General features: G+C 41.7%; 1 protein-coding gene across 4 annotated transcripts in view; it reads left to right on the forward strand.

Annotated features, from left to right (window-relative positions):
- Positions 1 to 18,310, forward strand: part of PTCD2 (pentatricopeptide repeat domain 2) — a 120,213-nt gene that overhangs the window by 88,359 nt on the left and 13,544 nt on the right. The window lies entirely within an intron of this gene.

Genomic DNA, 18,310 nt, shown 5'->3' on the forward strand with positions numbered 1-18,310 from the left:
CAAATCCAGCCCAGCGTGAGGCCTATGGTAGGTGTTCTATATATAAGTGTGTGTGTGAGTTTAATGATAACAGAATGACTGCACGAGTACTCTCTTTGAAATTAACCACATCAGCACCATCAGCATTACATAAAGTCAAAAGTAAGATAGGGAATAATTTTCTCACGGAATAGCATAATAAAATTACCGTGCCTGGCAGTGTTCTCATCTTGGGCTCTGAAATATGCCACAAGTGCTAGAGTTTACTCTTCCTCAGGTAAGGCAGCTTCCTAGGTCTGTGTCCAAACAGATTTTCCAGTAAAGCGATATATGAACACATCCAAGATTCAGACCAAAAGACAATACTGCCTTAAGTATATAACAGCCTATAGGATCTTCAGAAAGAGACGAAGCAGTTTGTTCATGTTCATTTGCAGATAACTGAGGCAAAAACAGAACCTTGTTCCTAGCCCCCAGCCCTCAGCTCACAATATCAGAGACTCAGGCAAATCAAAGGCAGAGGCTGCCTTTAAGTTCCCATCACTGGACTCTGCTTTGTATTTTACCTCCCCACATTACTAAAGTGATGACAGAAAGGCTCCGCAGGCACTGTAAGAGATGTGAGGCATTTTGCAACTTTGTTGAACACTTGAAATAATTTCCAGATACTTGTTCTCCAAATGAGACAGACATTGTCCACCAAGATGCTGGGTGTCATGTTAGACAAGGTTGTGAGTTAGGAAGGAAGGGGAAGGATGCTTTCTGGTGTTAGGTCTAACCCAGGTGCTTCATAGGGAATTCAGGGGAGCAAGGCTGGATAAAGGGAACTAGAATCAGGACATGGGGGTTGTAGAAGTGTAGCTATCCCAAAGAGGAGCAGAGGAACAAGAGCCAGACACCTTGGCTCTTCTTGTCTGGGGTGTTCATGGAATTGAGTTCATCTTCCTTTATGATCTAGCTGCTGCCCGAGAGTAGTTTTTCCTTCCTACCCTTTTTAAGCCAAACTGTTCAATGGGAAACATCAGGGACTAATGTCAAGGCCAAGAGGTCCCCACACAGATTGGAAGTTCTGGAACATTTCTAAGCAGTTTCCATTGTTCCATGCTCTGCTTGTCACTCCAACATCTCTGCAGTTGACTGAGACTCCCAGGAGAAGGGGCTACAGCTCCTTTCCTTACCCCGCCATGCTCAAACATCACCTCACTCCTCTACCCCAAAGGTGTTTAAGAATTCAGAGAATGTAACAAGAGCTCCTTAGATTAGGCAAGTGATTCTTTCCACAAATATTTACTTACCCTGACTCAGGTTTTGCTCTTCTTGGTGCTGGCAATGCAACAGCAAGCAAAACAAATCCCTGCACTCGTGGGGCTTATGATTTGTGGGGAGAGCCAGACAATAGCAAACACATATATAATATGTTAGATGGCAATAGGTACTGTGGACAAACTAGGGCAGAATAAGGCAAGACAAAAGGAGATGAAGGTAGGATGGGGCAGGGTGGTCAGGAAAGGCCCCTCTGATAAAGGACATTTGAGCAGAACCAAAAGAAAGTGGGAGAATAACCTGTGGGATATGTGGGGGAGAATATTCTAGGCAGGGGAAATAGCAAATACAAAGGGCCAGGAGTCCAGGGTGAAGGTGGCTTGTTCGAGAAGCAGCAAGGAGGTCAGGATGCCTGGGACACGCTGAACACAGGAGGCTTTTGCAAACTTTCTACCCAGACACAGATGGTGCGGCTTGGCCTGAGGCAGTAGTGGTAGAACTGGTTGGGACAGGGTCAGATTCATGAGATTTTGAGGGCAGAGCTGTCAAGATTTGCTAATAGATAGGAGAGTCGAGTATTAACAACTTGGAAGCAGTGGAAGGAAATTGAGAGCTTTTTATTTTATTCATTTTTTCTTTTTTAGGTGTATTAGTTTGAGATATCTTTTAGATATTCAAGTGGAAATGTAGAAAACGCAGTTGACTGTTGAGGTCTGGAATTTAGGGGAGATACTAATTTGGGCATCTGAGGTTGGGGAGATGAGGAGGCTTCAGCAGGGGATAACGAGGAGGAGCTGTCAGTGAGCAGGGATGAGAGAGGAGAGGGAGAGGTCTGCTAGCACCAAGTGAGAAAATGTTGGAAGAAGGCGGTTGTGATGGGCTCTGTCCAAGCTTGAGGAGAGAGTAGGAGGAGGCCAGGGGAAGGGGCGATGCAGAGGTGAATAGTGACCCTGACTGGCGTTGTTGGTGGGGTACAGGGAGGGAACTCAAGAGAAGAGAGGGACTGATGCAGAAGCAGTGGGATAAGATTGGCTCTAAATGGAAATGGGAGATGGGGTAGAAGCTGGAAGTGACATGGGGCTAAAGGAGTGTTTCTTCATCATGGGAAGTAAAAGTATTAGTTTTTCTTTCATCTCGTGTTCCTTTAATTATTAATTACATGAGGAATACATGTTTCTCGTAGCCCCATTAGAGAATACAAAGAAGAAAACAGGAAGAATAAATGTATTGAAGAAGCCTCTGATCCTACCATGAAGCCCTGTAAGCTCGGTAAACATTTTGGTGTGTAACCTTCTGGACCTATGCAATGCTATGCAGTGCAAGCTGTTTAGTAACTTACTTTTTAAATTTCACAATATAATTTGAATACTTTTTTTTGTTGGTGCACATTTCCATCATCTTTATTCAGTGTCTGCACAACATTCCATTTAATGGAATATACCTAGATTTGCTTAGCCAATCTCTTATTAAATATTTAAATTGTTTTCTTCTTTTAACTACTAAAAAAACTTCTTTGTACTTACATCTCTGTGTACCTGTCCAATAATTTCCTTAGAACTGCTAGGTCTATGAACGTTTTTAAAAGATATTTTATATATGGTAGATAATTCTAATGTCCTAACTGTAAGGTCCTACATTTCCCAAGAGTATAAACAGTAATGTGATATCATGTTCTCCATGGCCCCTCTAGAACTGAAAATTAAAAGCCCTCAGGTTTTTTAATTCAGAAATTAAAATGGAACCAAAGATCAGAAGGTTTTAATAGTAGGAACGTTGAGGAAAAGAGAAACTTTGATGTATTGGCATAAGGCTTTGAGTATAAAGCTTTTATACAAACAAAGATTAAAAAAAGTGTTCAGATTGGGGTGGCTGGGTGGCTCAGTCAGTTGAGCATCTGACTCTTGGTTTCAGCTCAGGTCATGATCTCATGGCTTTGTGGGCTTGAGCCCCACATCAGGCTCTCTGCTGGCAGCACAGAGCCTGCTTGGGATTCTCTCTCTCTCCCTTTCTCTCTGTCCCTCCCCCACTCATGCTGTCTCTATCTCTCTCAAGATAAATAAATAAACTTTAAAAAAAATTTTCAGATCAGATATTTTGAAGATTATGAGAAAATAAAACTTAGTTTGAGTAAAGTTTTATTAAAAGTTGTCAAGTATGCTCTTTCTCTGTGTCTTGTCATCATAGAATTCAGTCTTGGCTGACTCATTTATAAGTAACTTTTCTATGAGCTGCTAACTGCCATTGCTTATGATTATATAACCTTGTTTTGAGATTATGGTGCTTGTTTTCTTTTTGTAGGAAATTTTATCGACTTGTACTTTTGTTAAAACAAATCGATTTTTAATTTATTCAGCAACCGTATAATTGTTAACTCATGGAGTATGACTTCAGATGATTGACCTTGTATTAATAAACCCAGTCGGTGTAAAACTTGTTCTGATTCTCCTAGAAATAAGAAAAATGTCCCCCGTCTACATCATGTAGAAACTTCTAATGTCTGTCATTTCTTTGGCTTGCACTTGGACAGTGGCTTCTTATAGATGGGTTTCCAAAGGTGTGTGTGTGTGTGTGTGTGTGTGTGTAGGGGACAGGAAACTCATCTGTTATCATTTCCCACTGGTTACCTCAATATCACTGCACCTTTTCCCAAATACTGCTGTTGTTGTGGACTGGCCCTCTGTTTGCTGGTGAGGCCACTCTAGACAGGTTTCAGCAGATCTGTGCCTTCACTAGAGCCTGGACATGAGTTCCCAGCTCTACTCTGAAGGCCAGCAGAGTCATTTGGCATCTGGTCTCTGCAGGTATCACATAGGTCCTGCAGGTCAGACCCTGCTCCATGACAACCCACAAGCCCTACCTCTCTCCTAGTATTCTGGAAACCAATGAACCCAATCAAACATACTCTCCTCTTTTATCTTTGAAACACAAAATGCTTTCTCCATGCAGGACAATCCCCAGGCACTTGAAAATAAGGGCTCTTTGGAGCTTCCTTCCTAGTACTGAAGATTTCCTTCTCTCTTAATCTCTCTCTCTCTTTCTCTTTGTGTGTGTGTGTGTGTGTGTGTGTGTGTGTGTGTGTGTGTGTGTGTGGCATTACTAAGGCATATAAAACCAATGTTAACTCCTATTTGTGGGGAGAAGGGGATAAAATCCCCTTTTGTCTCTTTCCAAAAGTCTAGAGTAAGGAGGAAAAAACAAAAAGGCAAAAATTAATATAACAATAACTCCTCTTGTTGCATATTAATCCGTGCCAGATTCAAAATCAGGTCACATCTGGATTCCAAAACGGAAATAAATATGAGCCAGAAGAAAATAGTGGGGTGGTGGGGTGGGAGCATTTATGCTAATAGCAACTGCATTCCTAAGGGGAGAAGGCAGGGGCCTATTGCATGTCTAAATGCCCAAAGATCTAGACTCCTAGATTCTAAAAAGTGGAGGGAATCATTGAGACTTGAACTTCCCTTCTAATTAAGCAATCTCTTTCAGGATATCTCTTGCAAATGATGACCTTGTCTCAGACTACACGTGCACAGCAGGAAAGAGCCTGCTTCTTTTGGAGGTGGTTCATTCCATCCCTGGACAGTTCTAACAGCTTTTAAAGTTCTTCCTTATCTTAAATCAAAAACATTCTATAGTTTGTCCTTTAGCCTTAGTTTTGCTTTTTAGGAGTAATGTGGGATAGGGCAGTGCAGCATTCAAACATTTAGAGCCAGCTTTTACACTCCCCCACCTGGTTCCTTGAGTTCCCCAATGTCCGCAGCTGGAGCTGCTGGCTTCCCCTCACTGCAGGTCAGTCAGGGTGATACACGAGTGCATGCCCCATTTAATCCTGGGAACCACCCTATTAGGTAGGTACTATTTTTATTCCCATTTTACAGGTGAGGAAATTGAGATCACATAGCTAGATCCTGCAGAGCTGGGATTTAAACCCAGGCATTCTGGCTCTACAGTTCACATGCTTCATCACTAAGCCAGTGGTCCTCAAACTTGAGCACGCATTAGAATCACAGTGGGTCTGTCCACACATAGATTGCCAGATGTTTCTAATGAATTCAACAGGCCTTGACTTGGCCCAAGTATGTGCATTTCTAACAGGTACCTAGGTGATGTTGGTGCTGGTAGTCTGAAAACTACATTTTGAGGACCACTAGTTGGTGCTAACTAAATCTTACTCTTGATCTGCATTTTTGAGTTCTCTCATTTGTTGCCCACACGGCACCCCAATGCCTCAGGAACTGGACAGCTCTTTCTAAGTTCCAGAGTATGACTGGGCTCCCACTCTTTGCTCTGAGATAACCCTAATACTACCAGTTTTCCCGAATCTCTGCCTGTTGTCATCATCTTCAAGGTGTTCCTGTTCTCCATCTTCCTTCCTGAGCCTCCAGCTGCTAGAAATCTCTGCAATTGCAGCCACTCGATGGTGGGTTTATCTTGTCTGTGGACTCCACTCTGTCCTGTCTGAATACTGACCAAGCTGTGGCTATGAGAGCCATCATCCCTTAAATCTTCTCTGACCTAGAACAATCAACATGGGCCACATGTTCGCAGGTAACATGGTCTTCAAATCTGTCACTGTTCAGCTGACCCTCCTCTGACCTCTCTCTAGGCCATCAATACTCATTTAGTGCACAGAGCTTAAAACTAGACATGGTGCTCCATATGAGGTCTGGCCACAATTCACTGGCACCATCACTTCATTTCTTTCTGACTTTTATATTCTATTAATACTGCCTGTGATCGCATCAGTTTACCCTTGTGGCACATATTGACTTTGGACCCAAGACTTCCGAATATTTTCAACTAAACCATTCTCAGACCCATCTTCCCTCCATTTTATGCTTCTATAAAATCTTCTTACTTTGACAGAGGGCTTTTCAGTTACTCATGTTAACTTTCATCTGGTGTGTTTTTATATTGTTCCAGTCAATGGATTGTTTTTTCTTTTTGAAATAAATCTCTATTATTTTTTCCTTATTTTGAAAGGAATACTTCTTCATTACCAAAAAAAGTCATAAGATATAAACAAAAATAAGAACACTAAAAATTTTATTATGCTACTCACCCAAAGTTAATCATTATGAATACCTTGGTGCATATCTGTCCACACCCTTGATAAACATCTTTCAAAAATGTCCATACATTTCTGTACATAAATGATCCATAGACATTATTTTTAGACTCACTATAAATCCAGTATATTTTGTATTCCTTCTAGTTCTGTAAGCCACAAAGTGACTTCTGTGCTTCGTTGATAAAATGTTGTGTAGGATGAGCAAGAACAGGTTCCTGCCACGTAGCCCCAGATTCTGCCCTCCAGAAGGCTACTGATTCATCATTCAAAATTCATTGGATAGCAGTTTTTAGCCAGTTGGAAATCCACATGTTAGTGTCCTTTAGTCCAGTTCTCCATCTTATACTGATAAATAGCATGAGAGGCTTCACCTGTTTCAGTTGTGATGAACATTGTACTACCTGCAAATGTAATCTGTCTGGTAATTCCTAAATAACCAGGGTTCACATTAAGTTGACAATTGTAGTTTCCAAAGCCCAAATTATACTATTCTCCCTCCTTTCAGGAATATAGTCATTTTTCCATTTCCAATTTTTCAAGCACCTTTTCCATTCTTTTTGATTTTCCAAAAATTACTGTCAGTAATTCTGTAATTTCTTTGGTTGGTTCTCTCAACACCTTGGGAGAGAATTCATCCAGGTCTGAAGAATGAAATCTTTAACAGAGGCTTCATGTTCCCTTACTATCTCAGCTCCTATCTTGGACTTCAGTCACCTCTTAACCATTGTTTGTTCCACACTTTCAGCTTTGAAGATCTTTCACTTTCATAGAGAAGATGGAAGCAAGAGTTGTGAGGAAGTTCTCCACTCCCCAAACCTCTTCACCACCATCATTTGTTAGAACATCAGACTCAGTACACTGTTCTGGTCATGTTGCTCTGGTCATATCCAACAAAAGACCCTTTTGATGCCTCCTGATTTTTTCCATTGTTTGATTCATTTTTTTTCTTGGCTCCAGCCTTCCAGCTATAATTCTAACTCTTTTATACCAACCTTTCTTTTTCCCCTTAGTAATATACTATTCTCTGACCCTGTGTGTGTGTGTGTGTGTGTGTGTGTGTGTGTGTGTGATCTTTCACAATCATATTTCATTGAAGTGGCCCATTATGCACTCATTTGCTTCCTTACATTCCTCTCTCTTTTCTTTTGTACCAGGTCATTTTTTAAAATCATATTTTCAGATTTGTTGTTTTGGTAGAGTCATAAGCCACTTACATATAGATTTGGAGCTATATCAACATACCTGTCTCTTCTTTGAGTTTTTGAAATATCACATAGATGCCTTACTATTCCCTCTGTTTTACTCTGGGTTACCACAAAGATGATATGGAGAGTCATATTCAATAAGGGGTATATGGATGTCAGACTTAACATGGCTATTAGCTTAGTAGCTGTAGAAATAGATGGTGGCTAAGTTAAACAAAAATGGAACTTGTTGGGAGAGTTGAAGGTTGAAACTGATGAGAAGATTTGGAACCAGGCTGTGAAACAGACAGAACCAAGGTGGTTCCAAGAGTTCACTCAGCAGGAATTATTCTCTCCGTGTGTCAATCTACTTAAGACCAAAAATTTTAGGAGAGACAGTGTATCTGACTGGCCTAACTATGGCTGACACCTATCCCTTAGCTAGGAGCAGGCAGGAAACCCTGACTGACATATGCAATAAGACTGTACTCAGTTGTGGGGGGTTGGGGGGGGATGTAATCACTCCATAGGGAATCAGGATGCATTTACCTGTAGTGGGATGAATAGAACTCTCGAGAACAGCAAATGCCCACTAGTTACTATTTCCCAAGGTGGACCTCACTTCTGCTTTACCAATACATTCTACCTTTTTTTCTTAGAATTAAGCATTAGTCAGTATTGGCTTTACTGATCCATCTGCTTCTGAAAAAAAATGGTGTTGTTAACAAGGGGTATTAGGAATTTATGAGATGCTCTGCTTTTAGCAGCAGAAGACTTCCCACAGGTATCTGAACAGTGTAAGTCTCAGGAATACCGGTAATCTCTGTGCCAATTTTAATAATACATCTGAGATTCTATTTACCTTGTGATCCCAAATCTTTTAGAAGAGTTATGCACAAACAAATGCACTTATCTCATATTAAAATATTGAATTACTCAAACAATCATGTTTTGAGCTTATCGGACATTGGGGATCATAAATATTGTTCCTGAACCTTTCCCATTATTTCTTTTTGAAAATTATGAGCTGTCTCCTCAATAACATTAATAACTCCTCCATGAGAGTGCTGACTCTGGACTTCCTGCTACTCTGTTTCATCTTTCTTACTCATACCTAGTATACCATTTATAATATTTGATATTATAGTTTTTCTTAGACTTTTCCTCCATTCCCATCATTTCAGGAATGTAATTTATCTTTATCCTATTAAATGTGTTCCTTCAAAGCTCCACAAGTGGTCCTCAACTTTTGCCAGGAATTTATGCCAGCCATGTAGCTAGCTGGTCATTTCTCAGGACCATCTTCCTTTAAAGACAGAATCTTCAACAAGGAGGGATAAAAAAATTATTGTGATGCCTATCTAGAATCAGAGATATGATAAGGCCCCTGGGTGGCTCAGGTCATGATCTCGTGGTTCATGGGTTTGAGCCCTGCTTTGGGCTCTGTGCTGACATCTCAGAGCTTGGAGTCTGCTTCAGATTCTGTCTCTCTCTCTCTCTTTCTCCCTCTCACACCTGCGTGCTCTTTCTGCCCTTCCTCTGCTCACGCTCTGTCTCTCTCTCTCAAGAATAAATAAACATTAAAAAAAATTTAGAATCAGATATATGAACGTTTCTTCTAATTTTACCATTTGCTCCCATGTGGTAGTTGACTGAAGGGAGACTTCCCTTGTCAAACGTTGTTCAAAACAGACAACTCAGTTCTAAAGGGACCAGGACAGGCTAGGTACAGTCATCTCCTTATCCCTCACTGTGGCTAAGCTCCACAAAGCACACCTTCCACATAGCAAATTGTTGGGCATATGGATGTTGGAGGAGTAAGAGCAATTCTTAGAACCATTGATTCAAAGACAAAGTCTTTGGAGGTGGTGATAGTGGTTGGAAATACAAGATTAAGGAGAAACATGGTAAATAGAAAAGAACAAAATTCCTGATGTTTTTCTGTAAATGAAGTTTCTCCTATTATCCTGGAGATCTCCCCTGCTTAACAAATCAGAGTGACAGTAGAACTGGGAGATTATTTTTTAAAACTTCTGACTTCCAGGGACTATATTTGAAATTAAAGCAGGACACACAAATAATCCTAAATATCATACACAGGTGTTATCAACCCCCAAAAGGCTTGGAGTTATCAACACCAAAAAGACTTATAGAAGTTGGTGATTCTTAAACCACAGCTACCTCGAGGAGTTGAGAGCCCCATTCGAAGTTTACATTGGAACCTGTCAATGGGATGCCCTTTTAGTTTCAGAGACATACTCATCTGGAAATTTGAAACTTCCCCATGACTCAGTTTCCCTTCCTTTCACCTGTCTTTAATGAAGTGACAGTATTTGACAATGGCCAAGCAAGCAGCCACGGATGGTTCCCAGGCTCTGGCACTTACTAGGCAAAGGAGTTTCTGGGGTACTTGCATGTGAGGGAGCTGATGACAAAATAACATCTGTATAAGAGAATGCTAAGAGTCAAACAGGGGAAGCCAAGTTCATGGTCCAGGGATTCAAGACAGAAGAAAAGAGGAGAAAAGGCGAGAGGAAGGAAAGGTCATTTTGCCCTGTGTGAGACCGGGAAACAAGCTCTCTCATATGACTGACTGACTCCCTAGGGTGTGGGTAGGGCAGCCTGGGTTGAAGGCACTGTATAGAGTGAATAAGAGGCCCCAGTTTTACACAAACATCCTTCATTCTCTTAACCTACTGGCAAAGTACAAATCTAGAGACTTTCTCCCAGAATGCTCCCCTCAGTGATTAGAAGCTGAAAAGGCAGAGGGATGGTTTGTTGTACAGTGTATCTAAACCAGCAGCCACTCCTGAACGTCCATGTAGGATGGTCTTGGGAATGAAAACGTTGTCGGTAGAAGGGGCTAGGAGGCCTAACTGAAGCTAGATTTAGTTGGATTGCACATTTATTTGGGGGCAGCTCTGAAGTTGATGGAAATGGGGGCGGTGGCTGTGGAAAGGCGAGACTCCTCAAACCACTTCTTGGCACCATTTCCTTCCACAACTAAATTAGTTTACTGATGATTAAGGCATGTTGTGAAAGATGCAGAGAAGGGTGGGGAAGATGTTTGCAGGGGCTGTGATGGTGGTGGAGGACAGAGCACATAAAGATACGGCCTGACTCCAGCAATTTAATATATACCAGTGATTGCAAGGGAATACAATTCAGAGTTCCAGGCTGTATTCCCATTTCATCCATGCAAATAGGGAAATAATGAAAAGAAGGGTGAAGGAAAAAGATATAATAGGAATGAGATTATTTAGCTCCATCAAGGAAAAGGGAGCAAAAGCATTAATCTTTAAGTTTAAAAAGGATACTTGGTAAATAATAAGCATACATTCTCCATGCCCAGAGTAGACATAACGAAAGAAAACGGACCACAGCCACAGCCAGAGGGGACATTGATCTGGGTAGTAGAATTTTCTCCTCACTAGGTCTCTGGAACAGAAAAGATGCCCTTGTTCTGATATGGCTTAGTTGTAGCTCCACCCCTCAGCACTGTTCTCACTGCCTCAGGCGTGGTAAGCACAGCCCATCTTTTCAAGATGCGCCCTGCCCCAGACTCTGCCCGACATGTTGACCATAACTGACATGCGGACCACAAACTCATGAGAGGACCATCAGCCAGAATAACCCAGACTAGCTGCTCCTGAATTCTAGACTTAGAAGATGATAATGCTTATTGTTGCTTTGAGCTGCGAAGTTTGGGAATAATTCATTACAGTAAATAACCAATATTTTAAAAACCTGAGGAACAGAAAGGGCAGAGCCAAGTTTGGGCCTAGGAAGCAGTTGAGCTGTGATCACCTCAGTCAACCTTATGAGAGTTTCTGAAGCTGGCATGACCCTTTAGAGTCATATGTATTCACACAGATCAAAATGTAGAACTACACCCTAGAGTTGGAATTGCTGATAGCCAGGCTTCTCATTCGTTGGCGGGCACTGATCTGTAGTTGCTTGGCCCTTTATGCTCTATCTCTCTACCCCTGGTTCTCACCTAAATGCCGGAACCTTTCTCCCCTATATACTGCCTGGAGATCCTACTGCACTCCTCACACAAAGGACACTTTATGTGAGCTTGGAGAACATACCTGAAAACATTATGGGTGAGTTATATCAAGACATTAATAGAGACCTATCTCAACAAGTCCCCCACCATGTCCTGCACAGACTCTCAGGTTAATACAAGGTTCTCAAACACTTATTGTGATGGGACACTGTGAGAGACTCAAAAGAACTAAGACTCGGTCTTTACTCTTCAGGAACTGAAAATCAAGTCTACCCGCTAACTGGGACCCACAGGAGCTGAATCCAATCAGCTAGTTTTTCTTCCTCACTGATACAGCTCTAGTTACCAGGGGAAGGAACTGTCTGAGGTCACTGAAGCTGTGAAGACACTCTTTAGTAGTCTTCCCTCCCTCCCACCACTGCCCTGTCTCCTTCCTTCCCTTTCTCCCACCCCCCACCCCCAACACAGTTTGTGATAAAGGAGAATTACGCCATTATGAACAGAAGGTATTGGCTGAATGACTTGGGTTTCCCATTATCTTCATTTAATTCTTTAATCCAGAGTGGGTATTTTCATTTGTTTTGTTAAAATGCACGTATGTATTGCCATACATCTAGTACTTCAGTGGCTTTCAAACTATTTTGACAATGACCAATAGTAAGAAAAAACATTTACCTTGTAATCTATCCAAGTATCCATCTATCTATATATATCTTTCTTTAAAAATATCACCAAAAGCATGTGGCCCTATATGCGCAATATTCTGGAATAGATCTTTTCTATTCTAGTCTATTTCTTTTTGTAAAAATACTGGTCTTAACCCACTTGATTTCATGAACCATTAATGGGTCGCGACCTGTAGTTTGAAAAACACTGCTGTCTTCTGCCATACCACAGGCCTGGCCTCAAATTCAGGTGTTGGCCTTGTGTAATACAAACCTTAAAAGCCAGTGCTGTCTGCTTGCTAAATTGTTCTTCCTTTAGAAGTTAAAAGTTATCCTCGCTAAATGTACTGGAAGCAACATAAATCTGAGACTTTCTCAGAAGTTGGCATTAATGGGCTGTAATTTGGTGCCAGCACTGGGAATATCAGTAAGTGCACCTGGCTCTGTCATTCTGCTTGATTGTCTGTCACAGTTGGGGAGGTACTTTCCCTCCAGATGCCCTTTGATGCAGCTCCCTTGAAAAGAATGCAAATTCTAGTCAACTCTGGCCAAGACTCCGATGGCCCTGGAGCTGATTGGATTACATGGCAAAGAGGCATGTGTGTCTGTCACTGGGAAGAGTGATGTGTTGTATGGGGAAACCAGGGGAGAAGGCAAGGAAAGGAGGGCAGGTATGGGAGAATTCTCCCTAACCTTATGCCAGCACTCCCAAAGCAGTAGTAATGATCCCACATTTGTGTTCAGTTCAGTCACGAGGATGAGGGAGAGAAGCCGACACGATCTGCAAGTCAAACTGTGTGTCAGGCCCTTCTGTGGGCACATTTCCATATGGTCACTGTAGTAAGGAGCTGACATGTATCAAGTGCTTATTTTGCTTTAGGCGTTTATGTGCATTATCCCTTTTTAATCTCACAATTCTTCGAGGCGGAGGCTATGTGAATCTCAATTCTGTAGGTGAGAAAACTGCAGCTTAAGGAGGGAGAATAATTTCCCCTAGGTGACACTGCCAGTATAAGAGGGAACCATGACTGGATCCCAGAGCTTCCCGAGCCCGGAGCTTGTGCTTGTCACCACCACTCTACATCGTCTCCATCGGGTAGATAGGAAACTGGCTCAGAAAGGTTGTGTCCAAGGTCACACAGCTAACAGGTGGCAGAGCCAGGATTCATGTGGAGTCTGTACTGACACCATGTTCTTTGACTAGAACCACTCAGCGCTGCCATATCCCAAGCCCACAATGACCTGGAGTAATTGAAGGGGAAATGTGGTTCTTCCAGGAATGTCAGCTTGAATAGGGCAGAGTGAAATAATCACAGGGCTGCTATTGAGAGACGTGTACTCTAGTGTGGATTCTCTACAAGCTTACTGGGGGTGGAGGGTGAGGAGGGCAATGTCTCAGATAAATCATCCTGCATCTTCAGACAACTAACAGTAATAATTCAATCTCCTGGACACTTCTGAGCTCCCTAAGGATCAGACTTAAAGATGGGAAGGCTTTGAAAATTTTTTAGTTTGGTAGAAAGACTCGACTCTTAAAATTCCTTCTTAAACCATGCACCTTATGAGAGGCCAAGAGAAATGTTATATTCTTCATTGCTTAGATAAATAGAAACAAACTCCTGGAGGGCAGGACCATGCTGCATGGTACTTCTACTTAGCACTCAAGTCTTTCTCCACTGTTACCTTGTAAAGCCCCAGAAAAGAAATTTCTAGTGCCAGGGAAGATATTTAAAATTGGGTGGAGGGAGGGAAGTGGCAACCCCTACCAATACCACTGGAGGCATTTAAGCAACAATTGTAATAGTTGTTAATATTATCTATATATGCGTATAATATTATATATAATGAATTAATATTACATATAATTAATTAACATAAGTAGAATTCTAGAATCATTATCTCAACAGGAACTTAATTATTCTGCTTATAATTTGGAAACTTTCCATATATTGGATGTATTGTTGTTTATTAGGGTCCTCATATCCATGCCCTTTATATATAATGGCCTCACAAGCTTATTTAGGACAGTGACTGTGTCTGTAATGCTCATTCTGGTGAGCACAGTGCCTGCCACATAGCAGGTGCTCAATAAATATTCACCGAATGATTGAAGTTGTTGATATCCTCCCTCTTTTTTAGTTCAAATGGGAAAATAATGGTTGACAAATACCACAGACCCATTTTTAATTTAAGAGTGAGGATCAAGGTTTTGATGAACGAACACTGTTCCATAGTCTTACAGGCTCAGTGGAGGCTTTTATCACTAAACTTAACTGACATTAGTACTAAACTAGCCACATTGGTTCTTGCTCTCCAAACAAACAAATGTCTCGTAGAGATTTTTTGGTTTGGGCGAAGTTTTTACAGTTTAAAATTTGCAACCCTGGACAAGAATATAGTTCCCAGCAACTTGCATCATGGCTGGATGTATGTTCCTCCCACTCCTGCTGTGTGCATGTGCGTCACCACCCTCCCTGCCCCCACCGAAATGGAAGATGCATTTCTCCCTACTGTTTACAGACAAGTCCCAGGAAAGACCAACCTCAGTCTCTTTGGTACAAGTTTTACAAGGGCCACCCAAGGGTACAGCCAGCTGACTCTAGCTGTTAGGACATCTGACAACTCAGGGTCAAGGGAAAATAGGATCTGAGGCCAAAAAAGAAAATAGACTGGTAAACTGGAGTAAAACAACTGGAATAAAGACTTCCTTTCAAAATTCAAACAGAGTCCTCACCCTTTGAAGGATAGGAGGTACAAAACAATGGCAAGACAACAGGAATAAAAGCCACATAAATCACTGGGCTTTTCAGTTTCTATTTACAAAGAAAAAGCTCCGGGTCATCCTTTATTTTCTGTGTTTATATTCATGAGAAAGAAAAAAAAAAAAAAAACAAGGAGACTATAAAACTGAATATGGATCTCAGCATTACCAGCTGAACAGATGAAGGAATTTAAATGTGTTAATTTAAAAATTATGATCACAATGAAATACCGCTTCATACTCATTAGAATGACTGTTATCCAAAAAATGGAAAATAACTAGTGTTGGAGAGGATGTGGAGAAATTGGAACCTTTGTGCATTGCTGATGGGAATGTAAACTGGTGCAGCTATTGTGGAAAACAGTCTGTCAGTCCCTCAAAAAGTTAAACATAGAATTAGCATATGACCCAGCAATTCCACTTTTAAGTATATACCCCAAAGAATTAAAAGTAGGGACTCAGGTAGATCTTTCCACCCACTGTTCCTGGCAGCATTGTTCTCAACAGCCAAAAGGTAAAAACAACACAGCTAACTGCTCATTACAAGACAGGTGAATGGATAAATGAAATGTGGTCTATTCTATACGTTCAATGGAATACTATTTAGCCTTAAAAAGGAATGAAGTTTTGACACATGCTACAAAATGGACGAACCTTGAAAATATTAATGCTGCATAAAATTAGCCGGACACAAAGGGCAAATATTGTATAATTCCGCTTATATGATGGCATCTAGAGTAGTCAAATTCATGGATCCAGAAAGCAGAATGTAGGTTACCAGGGGCTAGGAGTATGGACAGTGGAGAGTTAGTGTTTAGTGGGTACAGAGCTTCTGTATGAAACATTTCTGGAAATAGATAAGTGGTGATAGGTATGAATGAACTTCATGCCACTGAATTACACACTTTAAAATCATTAAAATGGTCATGTCTATGTTATGTATATTTTATCACAATAAAAAGAATATGTCGTCAAACCTGTGAACCGATTCATTACACTTGCAGTGTCATATCAATGTTACCACCAGCTCCTACCACCTCCCAGTGAATAGGGCTTGCGTAGCACATAGGCAGAGGAAGTGGGAGCTGCCAGTGTTCACCAGCTGCTCAGCTGGCCTTGAACCGCTCTCCTCCACCAGGAACCAGGGGAGATGGGAGCTGCTGCTTGGCTTCCAAGTCCCCTGGAATAGCACAGACTGTGGGGAAAGGAGGCGTTGCACTCACCAGCTGCCCCACCCCATTCCTCCTTACCAAGCAGGGGCTTGGTGGGGGGACCCCTTTCTGGCCACCCACCTGTAGGTTTGCACAGAGCTAGGGAAATGGGAATTGCTGTTTGGCCGTCAAGGTTACCTCAGCCTGCCACAACATGGATCTGGGTAGGTGGGATGGGTGCAGCCAGCCTTCCGCTGTTCCTACTGAGTTCCTGTAGGTTTTGTTGAAAAACTATTTCGTAAATTGTTGTCAGCCCTTTGATCAATCTCCAGAGATTTTGTATGATTGTCTTTGCTAATTTTTACTAGCTTAATACATGTCTCTCCAGGGATGAAGTTTCACTGGGATCCCTGCACCACCATTCTGGAAGCCACGCCTTCTCTGTAGAGCTTCAACTAACCATAATGGAAACATACATATTTTCGAACAGCAGCATTTTGTACAGGTCACTTTGAAGGATCTTCCTTCGTGTGTCAGTCTTCTACCTTTCTTACAGTATCCCAAGGAGAAACAGAGATAGTGGTCACATCCAATCTCAGGTTTGTCTAAAAACTTGGAGATGATGTGGTGGTGGCCAAGCCCTTTGCTCAGAGAGCTAACAGCCTGAATAAGAAGCATGATTTGATTAGATAAACCTGAGATCAAAAGTGAAGTGTCCCTGCAGGAAGGTAAGGGGATTAACAGTGTGGAGGCATGCAGAGCTTTTGGAAAGACAAGCCCTTTGAAATCCACACAATCATCTGCGTCTCAGATAGGGGCTTTGAGTGACTTCTGAGGGGATTAGACCCTGTCCGTGGTGTTTGCTTCATAGAGATGCATCATTATTCTCAATGATGTTTATTGAATGTCCCCTCAGAGGCTGGCATTGTAATTATCCGTTTCTAAGTCTCTGCATAGCCTTGCTTTGATTTTGCTTTTTTTTTTCCTTTAAAGACTTTGCTATTGCTGGGGATTTAATATTTCTCTTATTTTCTGTTGGTTTTTAAGGAGAAGAGGCAGTTGACTCAATGCTCTGTATATACAGCCTTGTAAAGCCACAGCTGAAGATTTTAAGTATTATCCTGCTTCGGATAACCTGCCACTGTACAAGAAGCTGTTTTCTTTGCTAGACTTGCTACAGGTTGGAAGGGAAGCTGTCCTTCAACAGTGGCAAATGACACAGCTATCATTTCTCAGGTCCAGAATGATTAATAGGTTTTGCCTCATCCATCCCCTCTTCTGACAAGGTTGGATAACAGTTTCATTATTACTACTTTCTGGAAGAAGAAACAAAATTATTTGCCAGCATGCTTAAAATGATGAATTGCTAAAATGAAAGAAGTATCTTTATAATCCTTTTAGATGTCTCTTAATGTAGCTCTTCATTTTCCTTCCAAAGACCATTTGTTTATTAAGATCTGCCATGTGAAAACTCGCAATGCGTATTTCAAACATCAGTTTAAAATGATTCTTCAGGTGCAATGCCAGTAACTTTAATAGCCCCCTTTGCAATGCTTCTGTGATCTCCCCGGCACGTCCTTCGAAGCTCCCTCCTGTCTCCCCTTCCCTACCCAAGTGCATTCTGAATAACAAAGAGTTTCTGGCTGGACTTACTGTTTGGGTCAAGTTCAGAGAGTGTCCTTGTGTTTCTTTCATCATCTAATAAAGATGGGGGGCGGTGTGGGCAGTGGTCAGGGAAAGCACGTCGTAGAGAGGAAAGGCAAATGGAGATTTTTTTATTCAAAAACTGTGGCCCCATCACTTTCTCTTACATAAAAATTGTATTCATCCCACACTTCCTACTGCAAATCACTCTGGTACGACGTGACAATGCAGCAGATACCCAAGGACTTTTCCCACATCACACTACAAACACAGTCACCCTCTCTGGGGAACCTAAGAGAAACTTTTGGGCTTCCACTTCCCCTCCATTTGTTTGAAGGATCAAGAGAACACAGTTCCATTTTCAACAAAAATTAAAAAGGAAAATCATGAAAAGAGCCAGCCTCCTCTTTTTTTCTCTCTCTTAATATATTGTTGCATCCAGGGAAGAGGAAGCGGTGAGCGCCACTGATACTGGGTCCCCAGGGACCCTATAAGGGTCACTCCCCAGCTATCAAATGAGCATGTCTTCCTCCACTTGCACAGCAAGTTTGTAATGGGACTGGAAGTTACTTTTGGCTCAGCT

The sequence above is a fragment of the Panthera leo genome, chromosome A1, assembly GCF_018350215.1.
Source record: "Panthera leo isolate Ple1 chromosome A1, P.leo_Ple1_pat1.1, whole genome shotgun sequence".
Lineage (NCBI taxonomy): Eukaryota > Metazoa > Chordata > Mammalia > Carnivora > Felidae > Panthera > Panthera leo.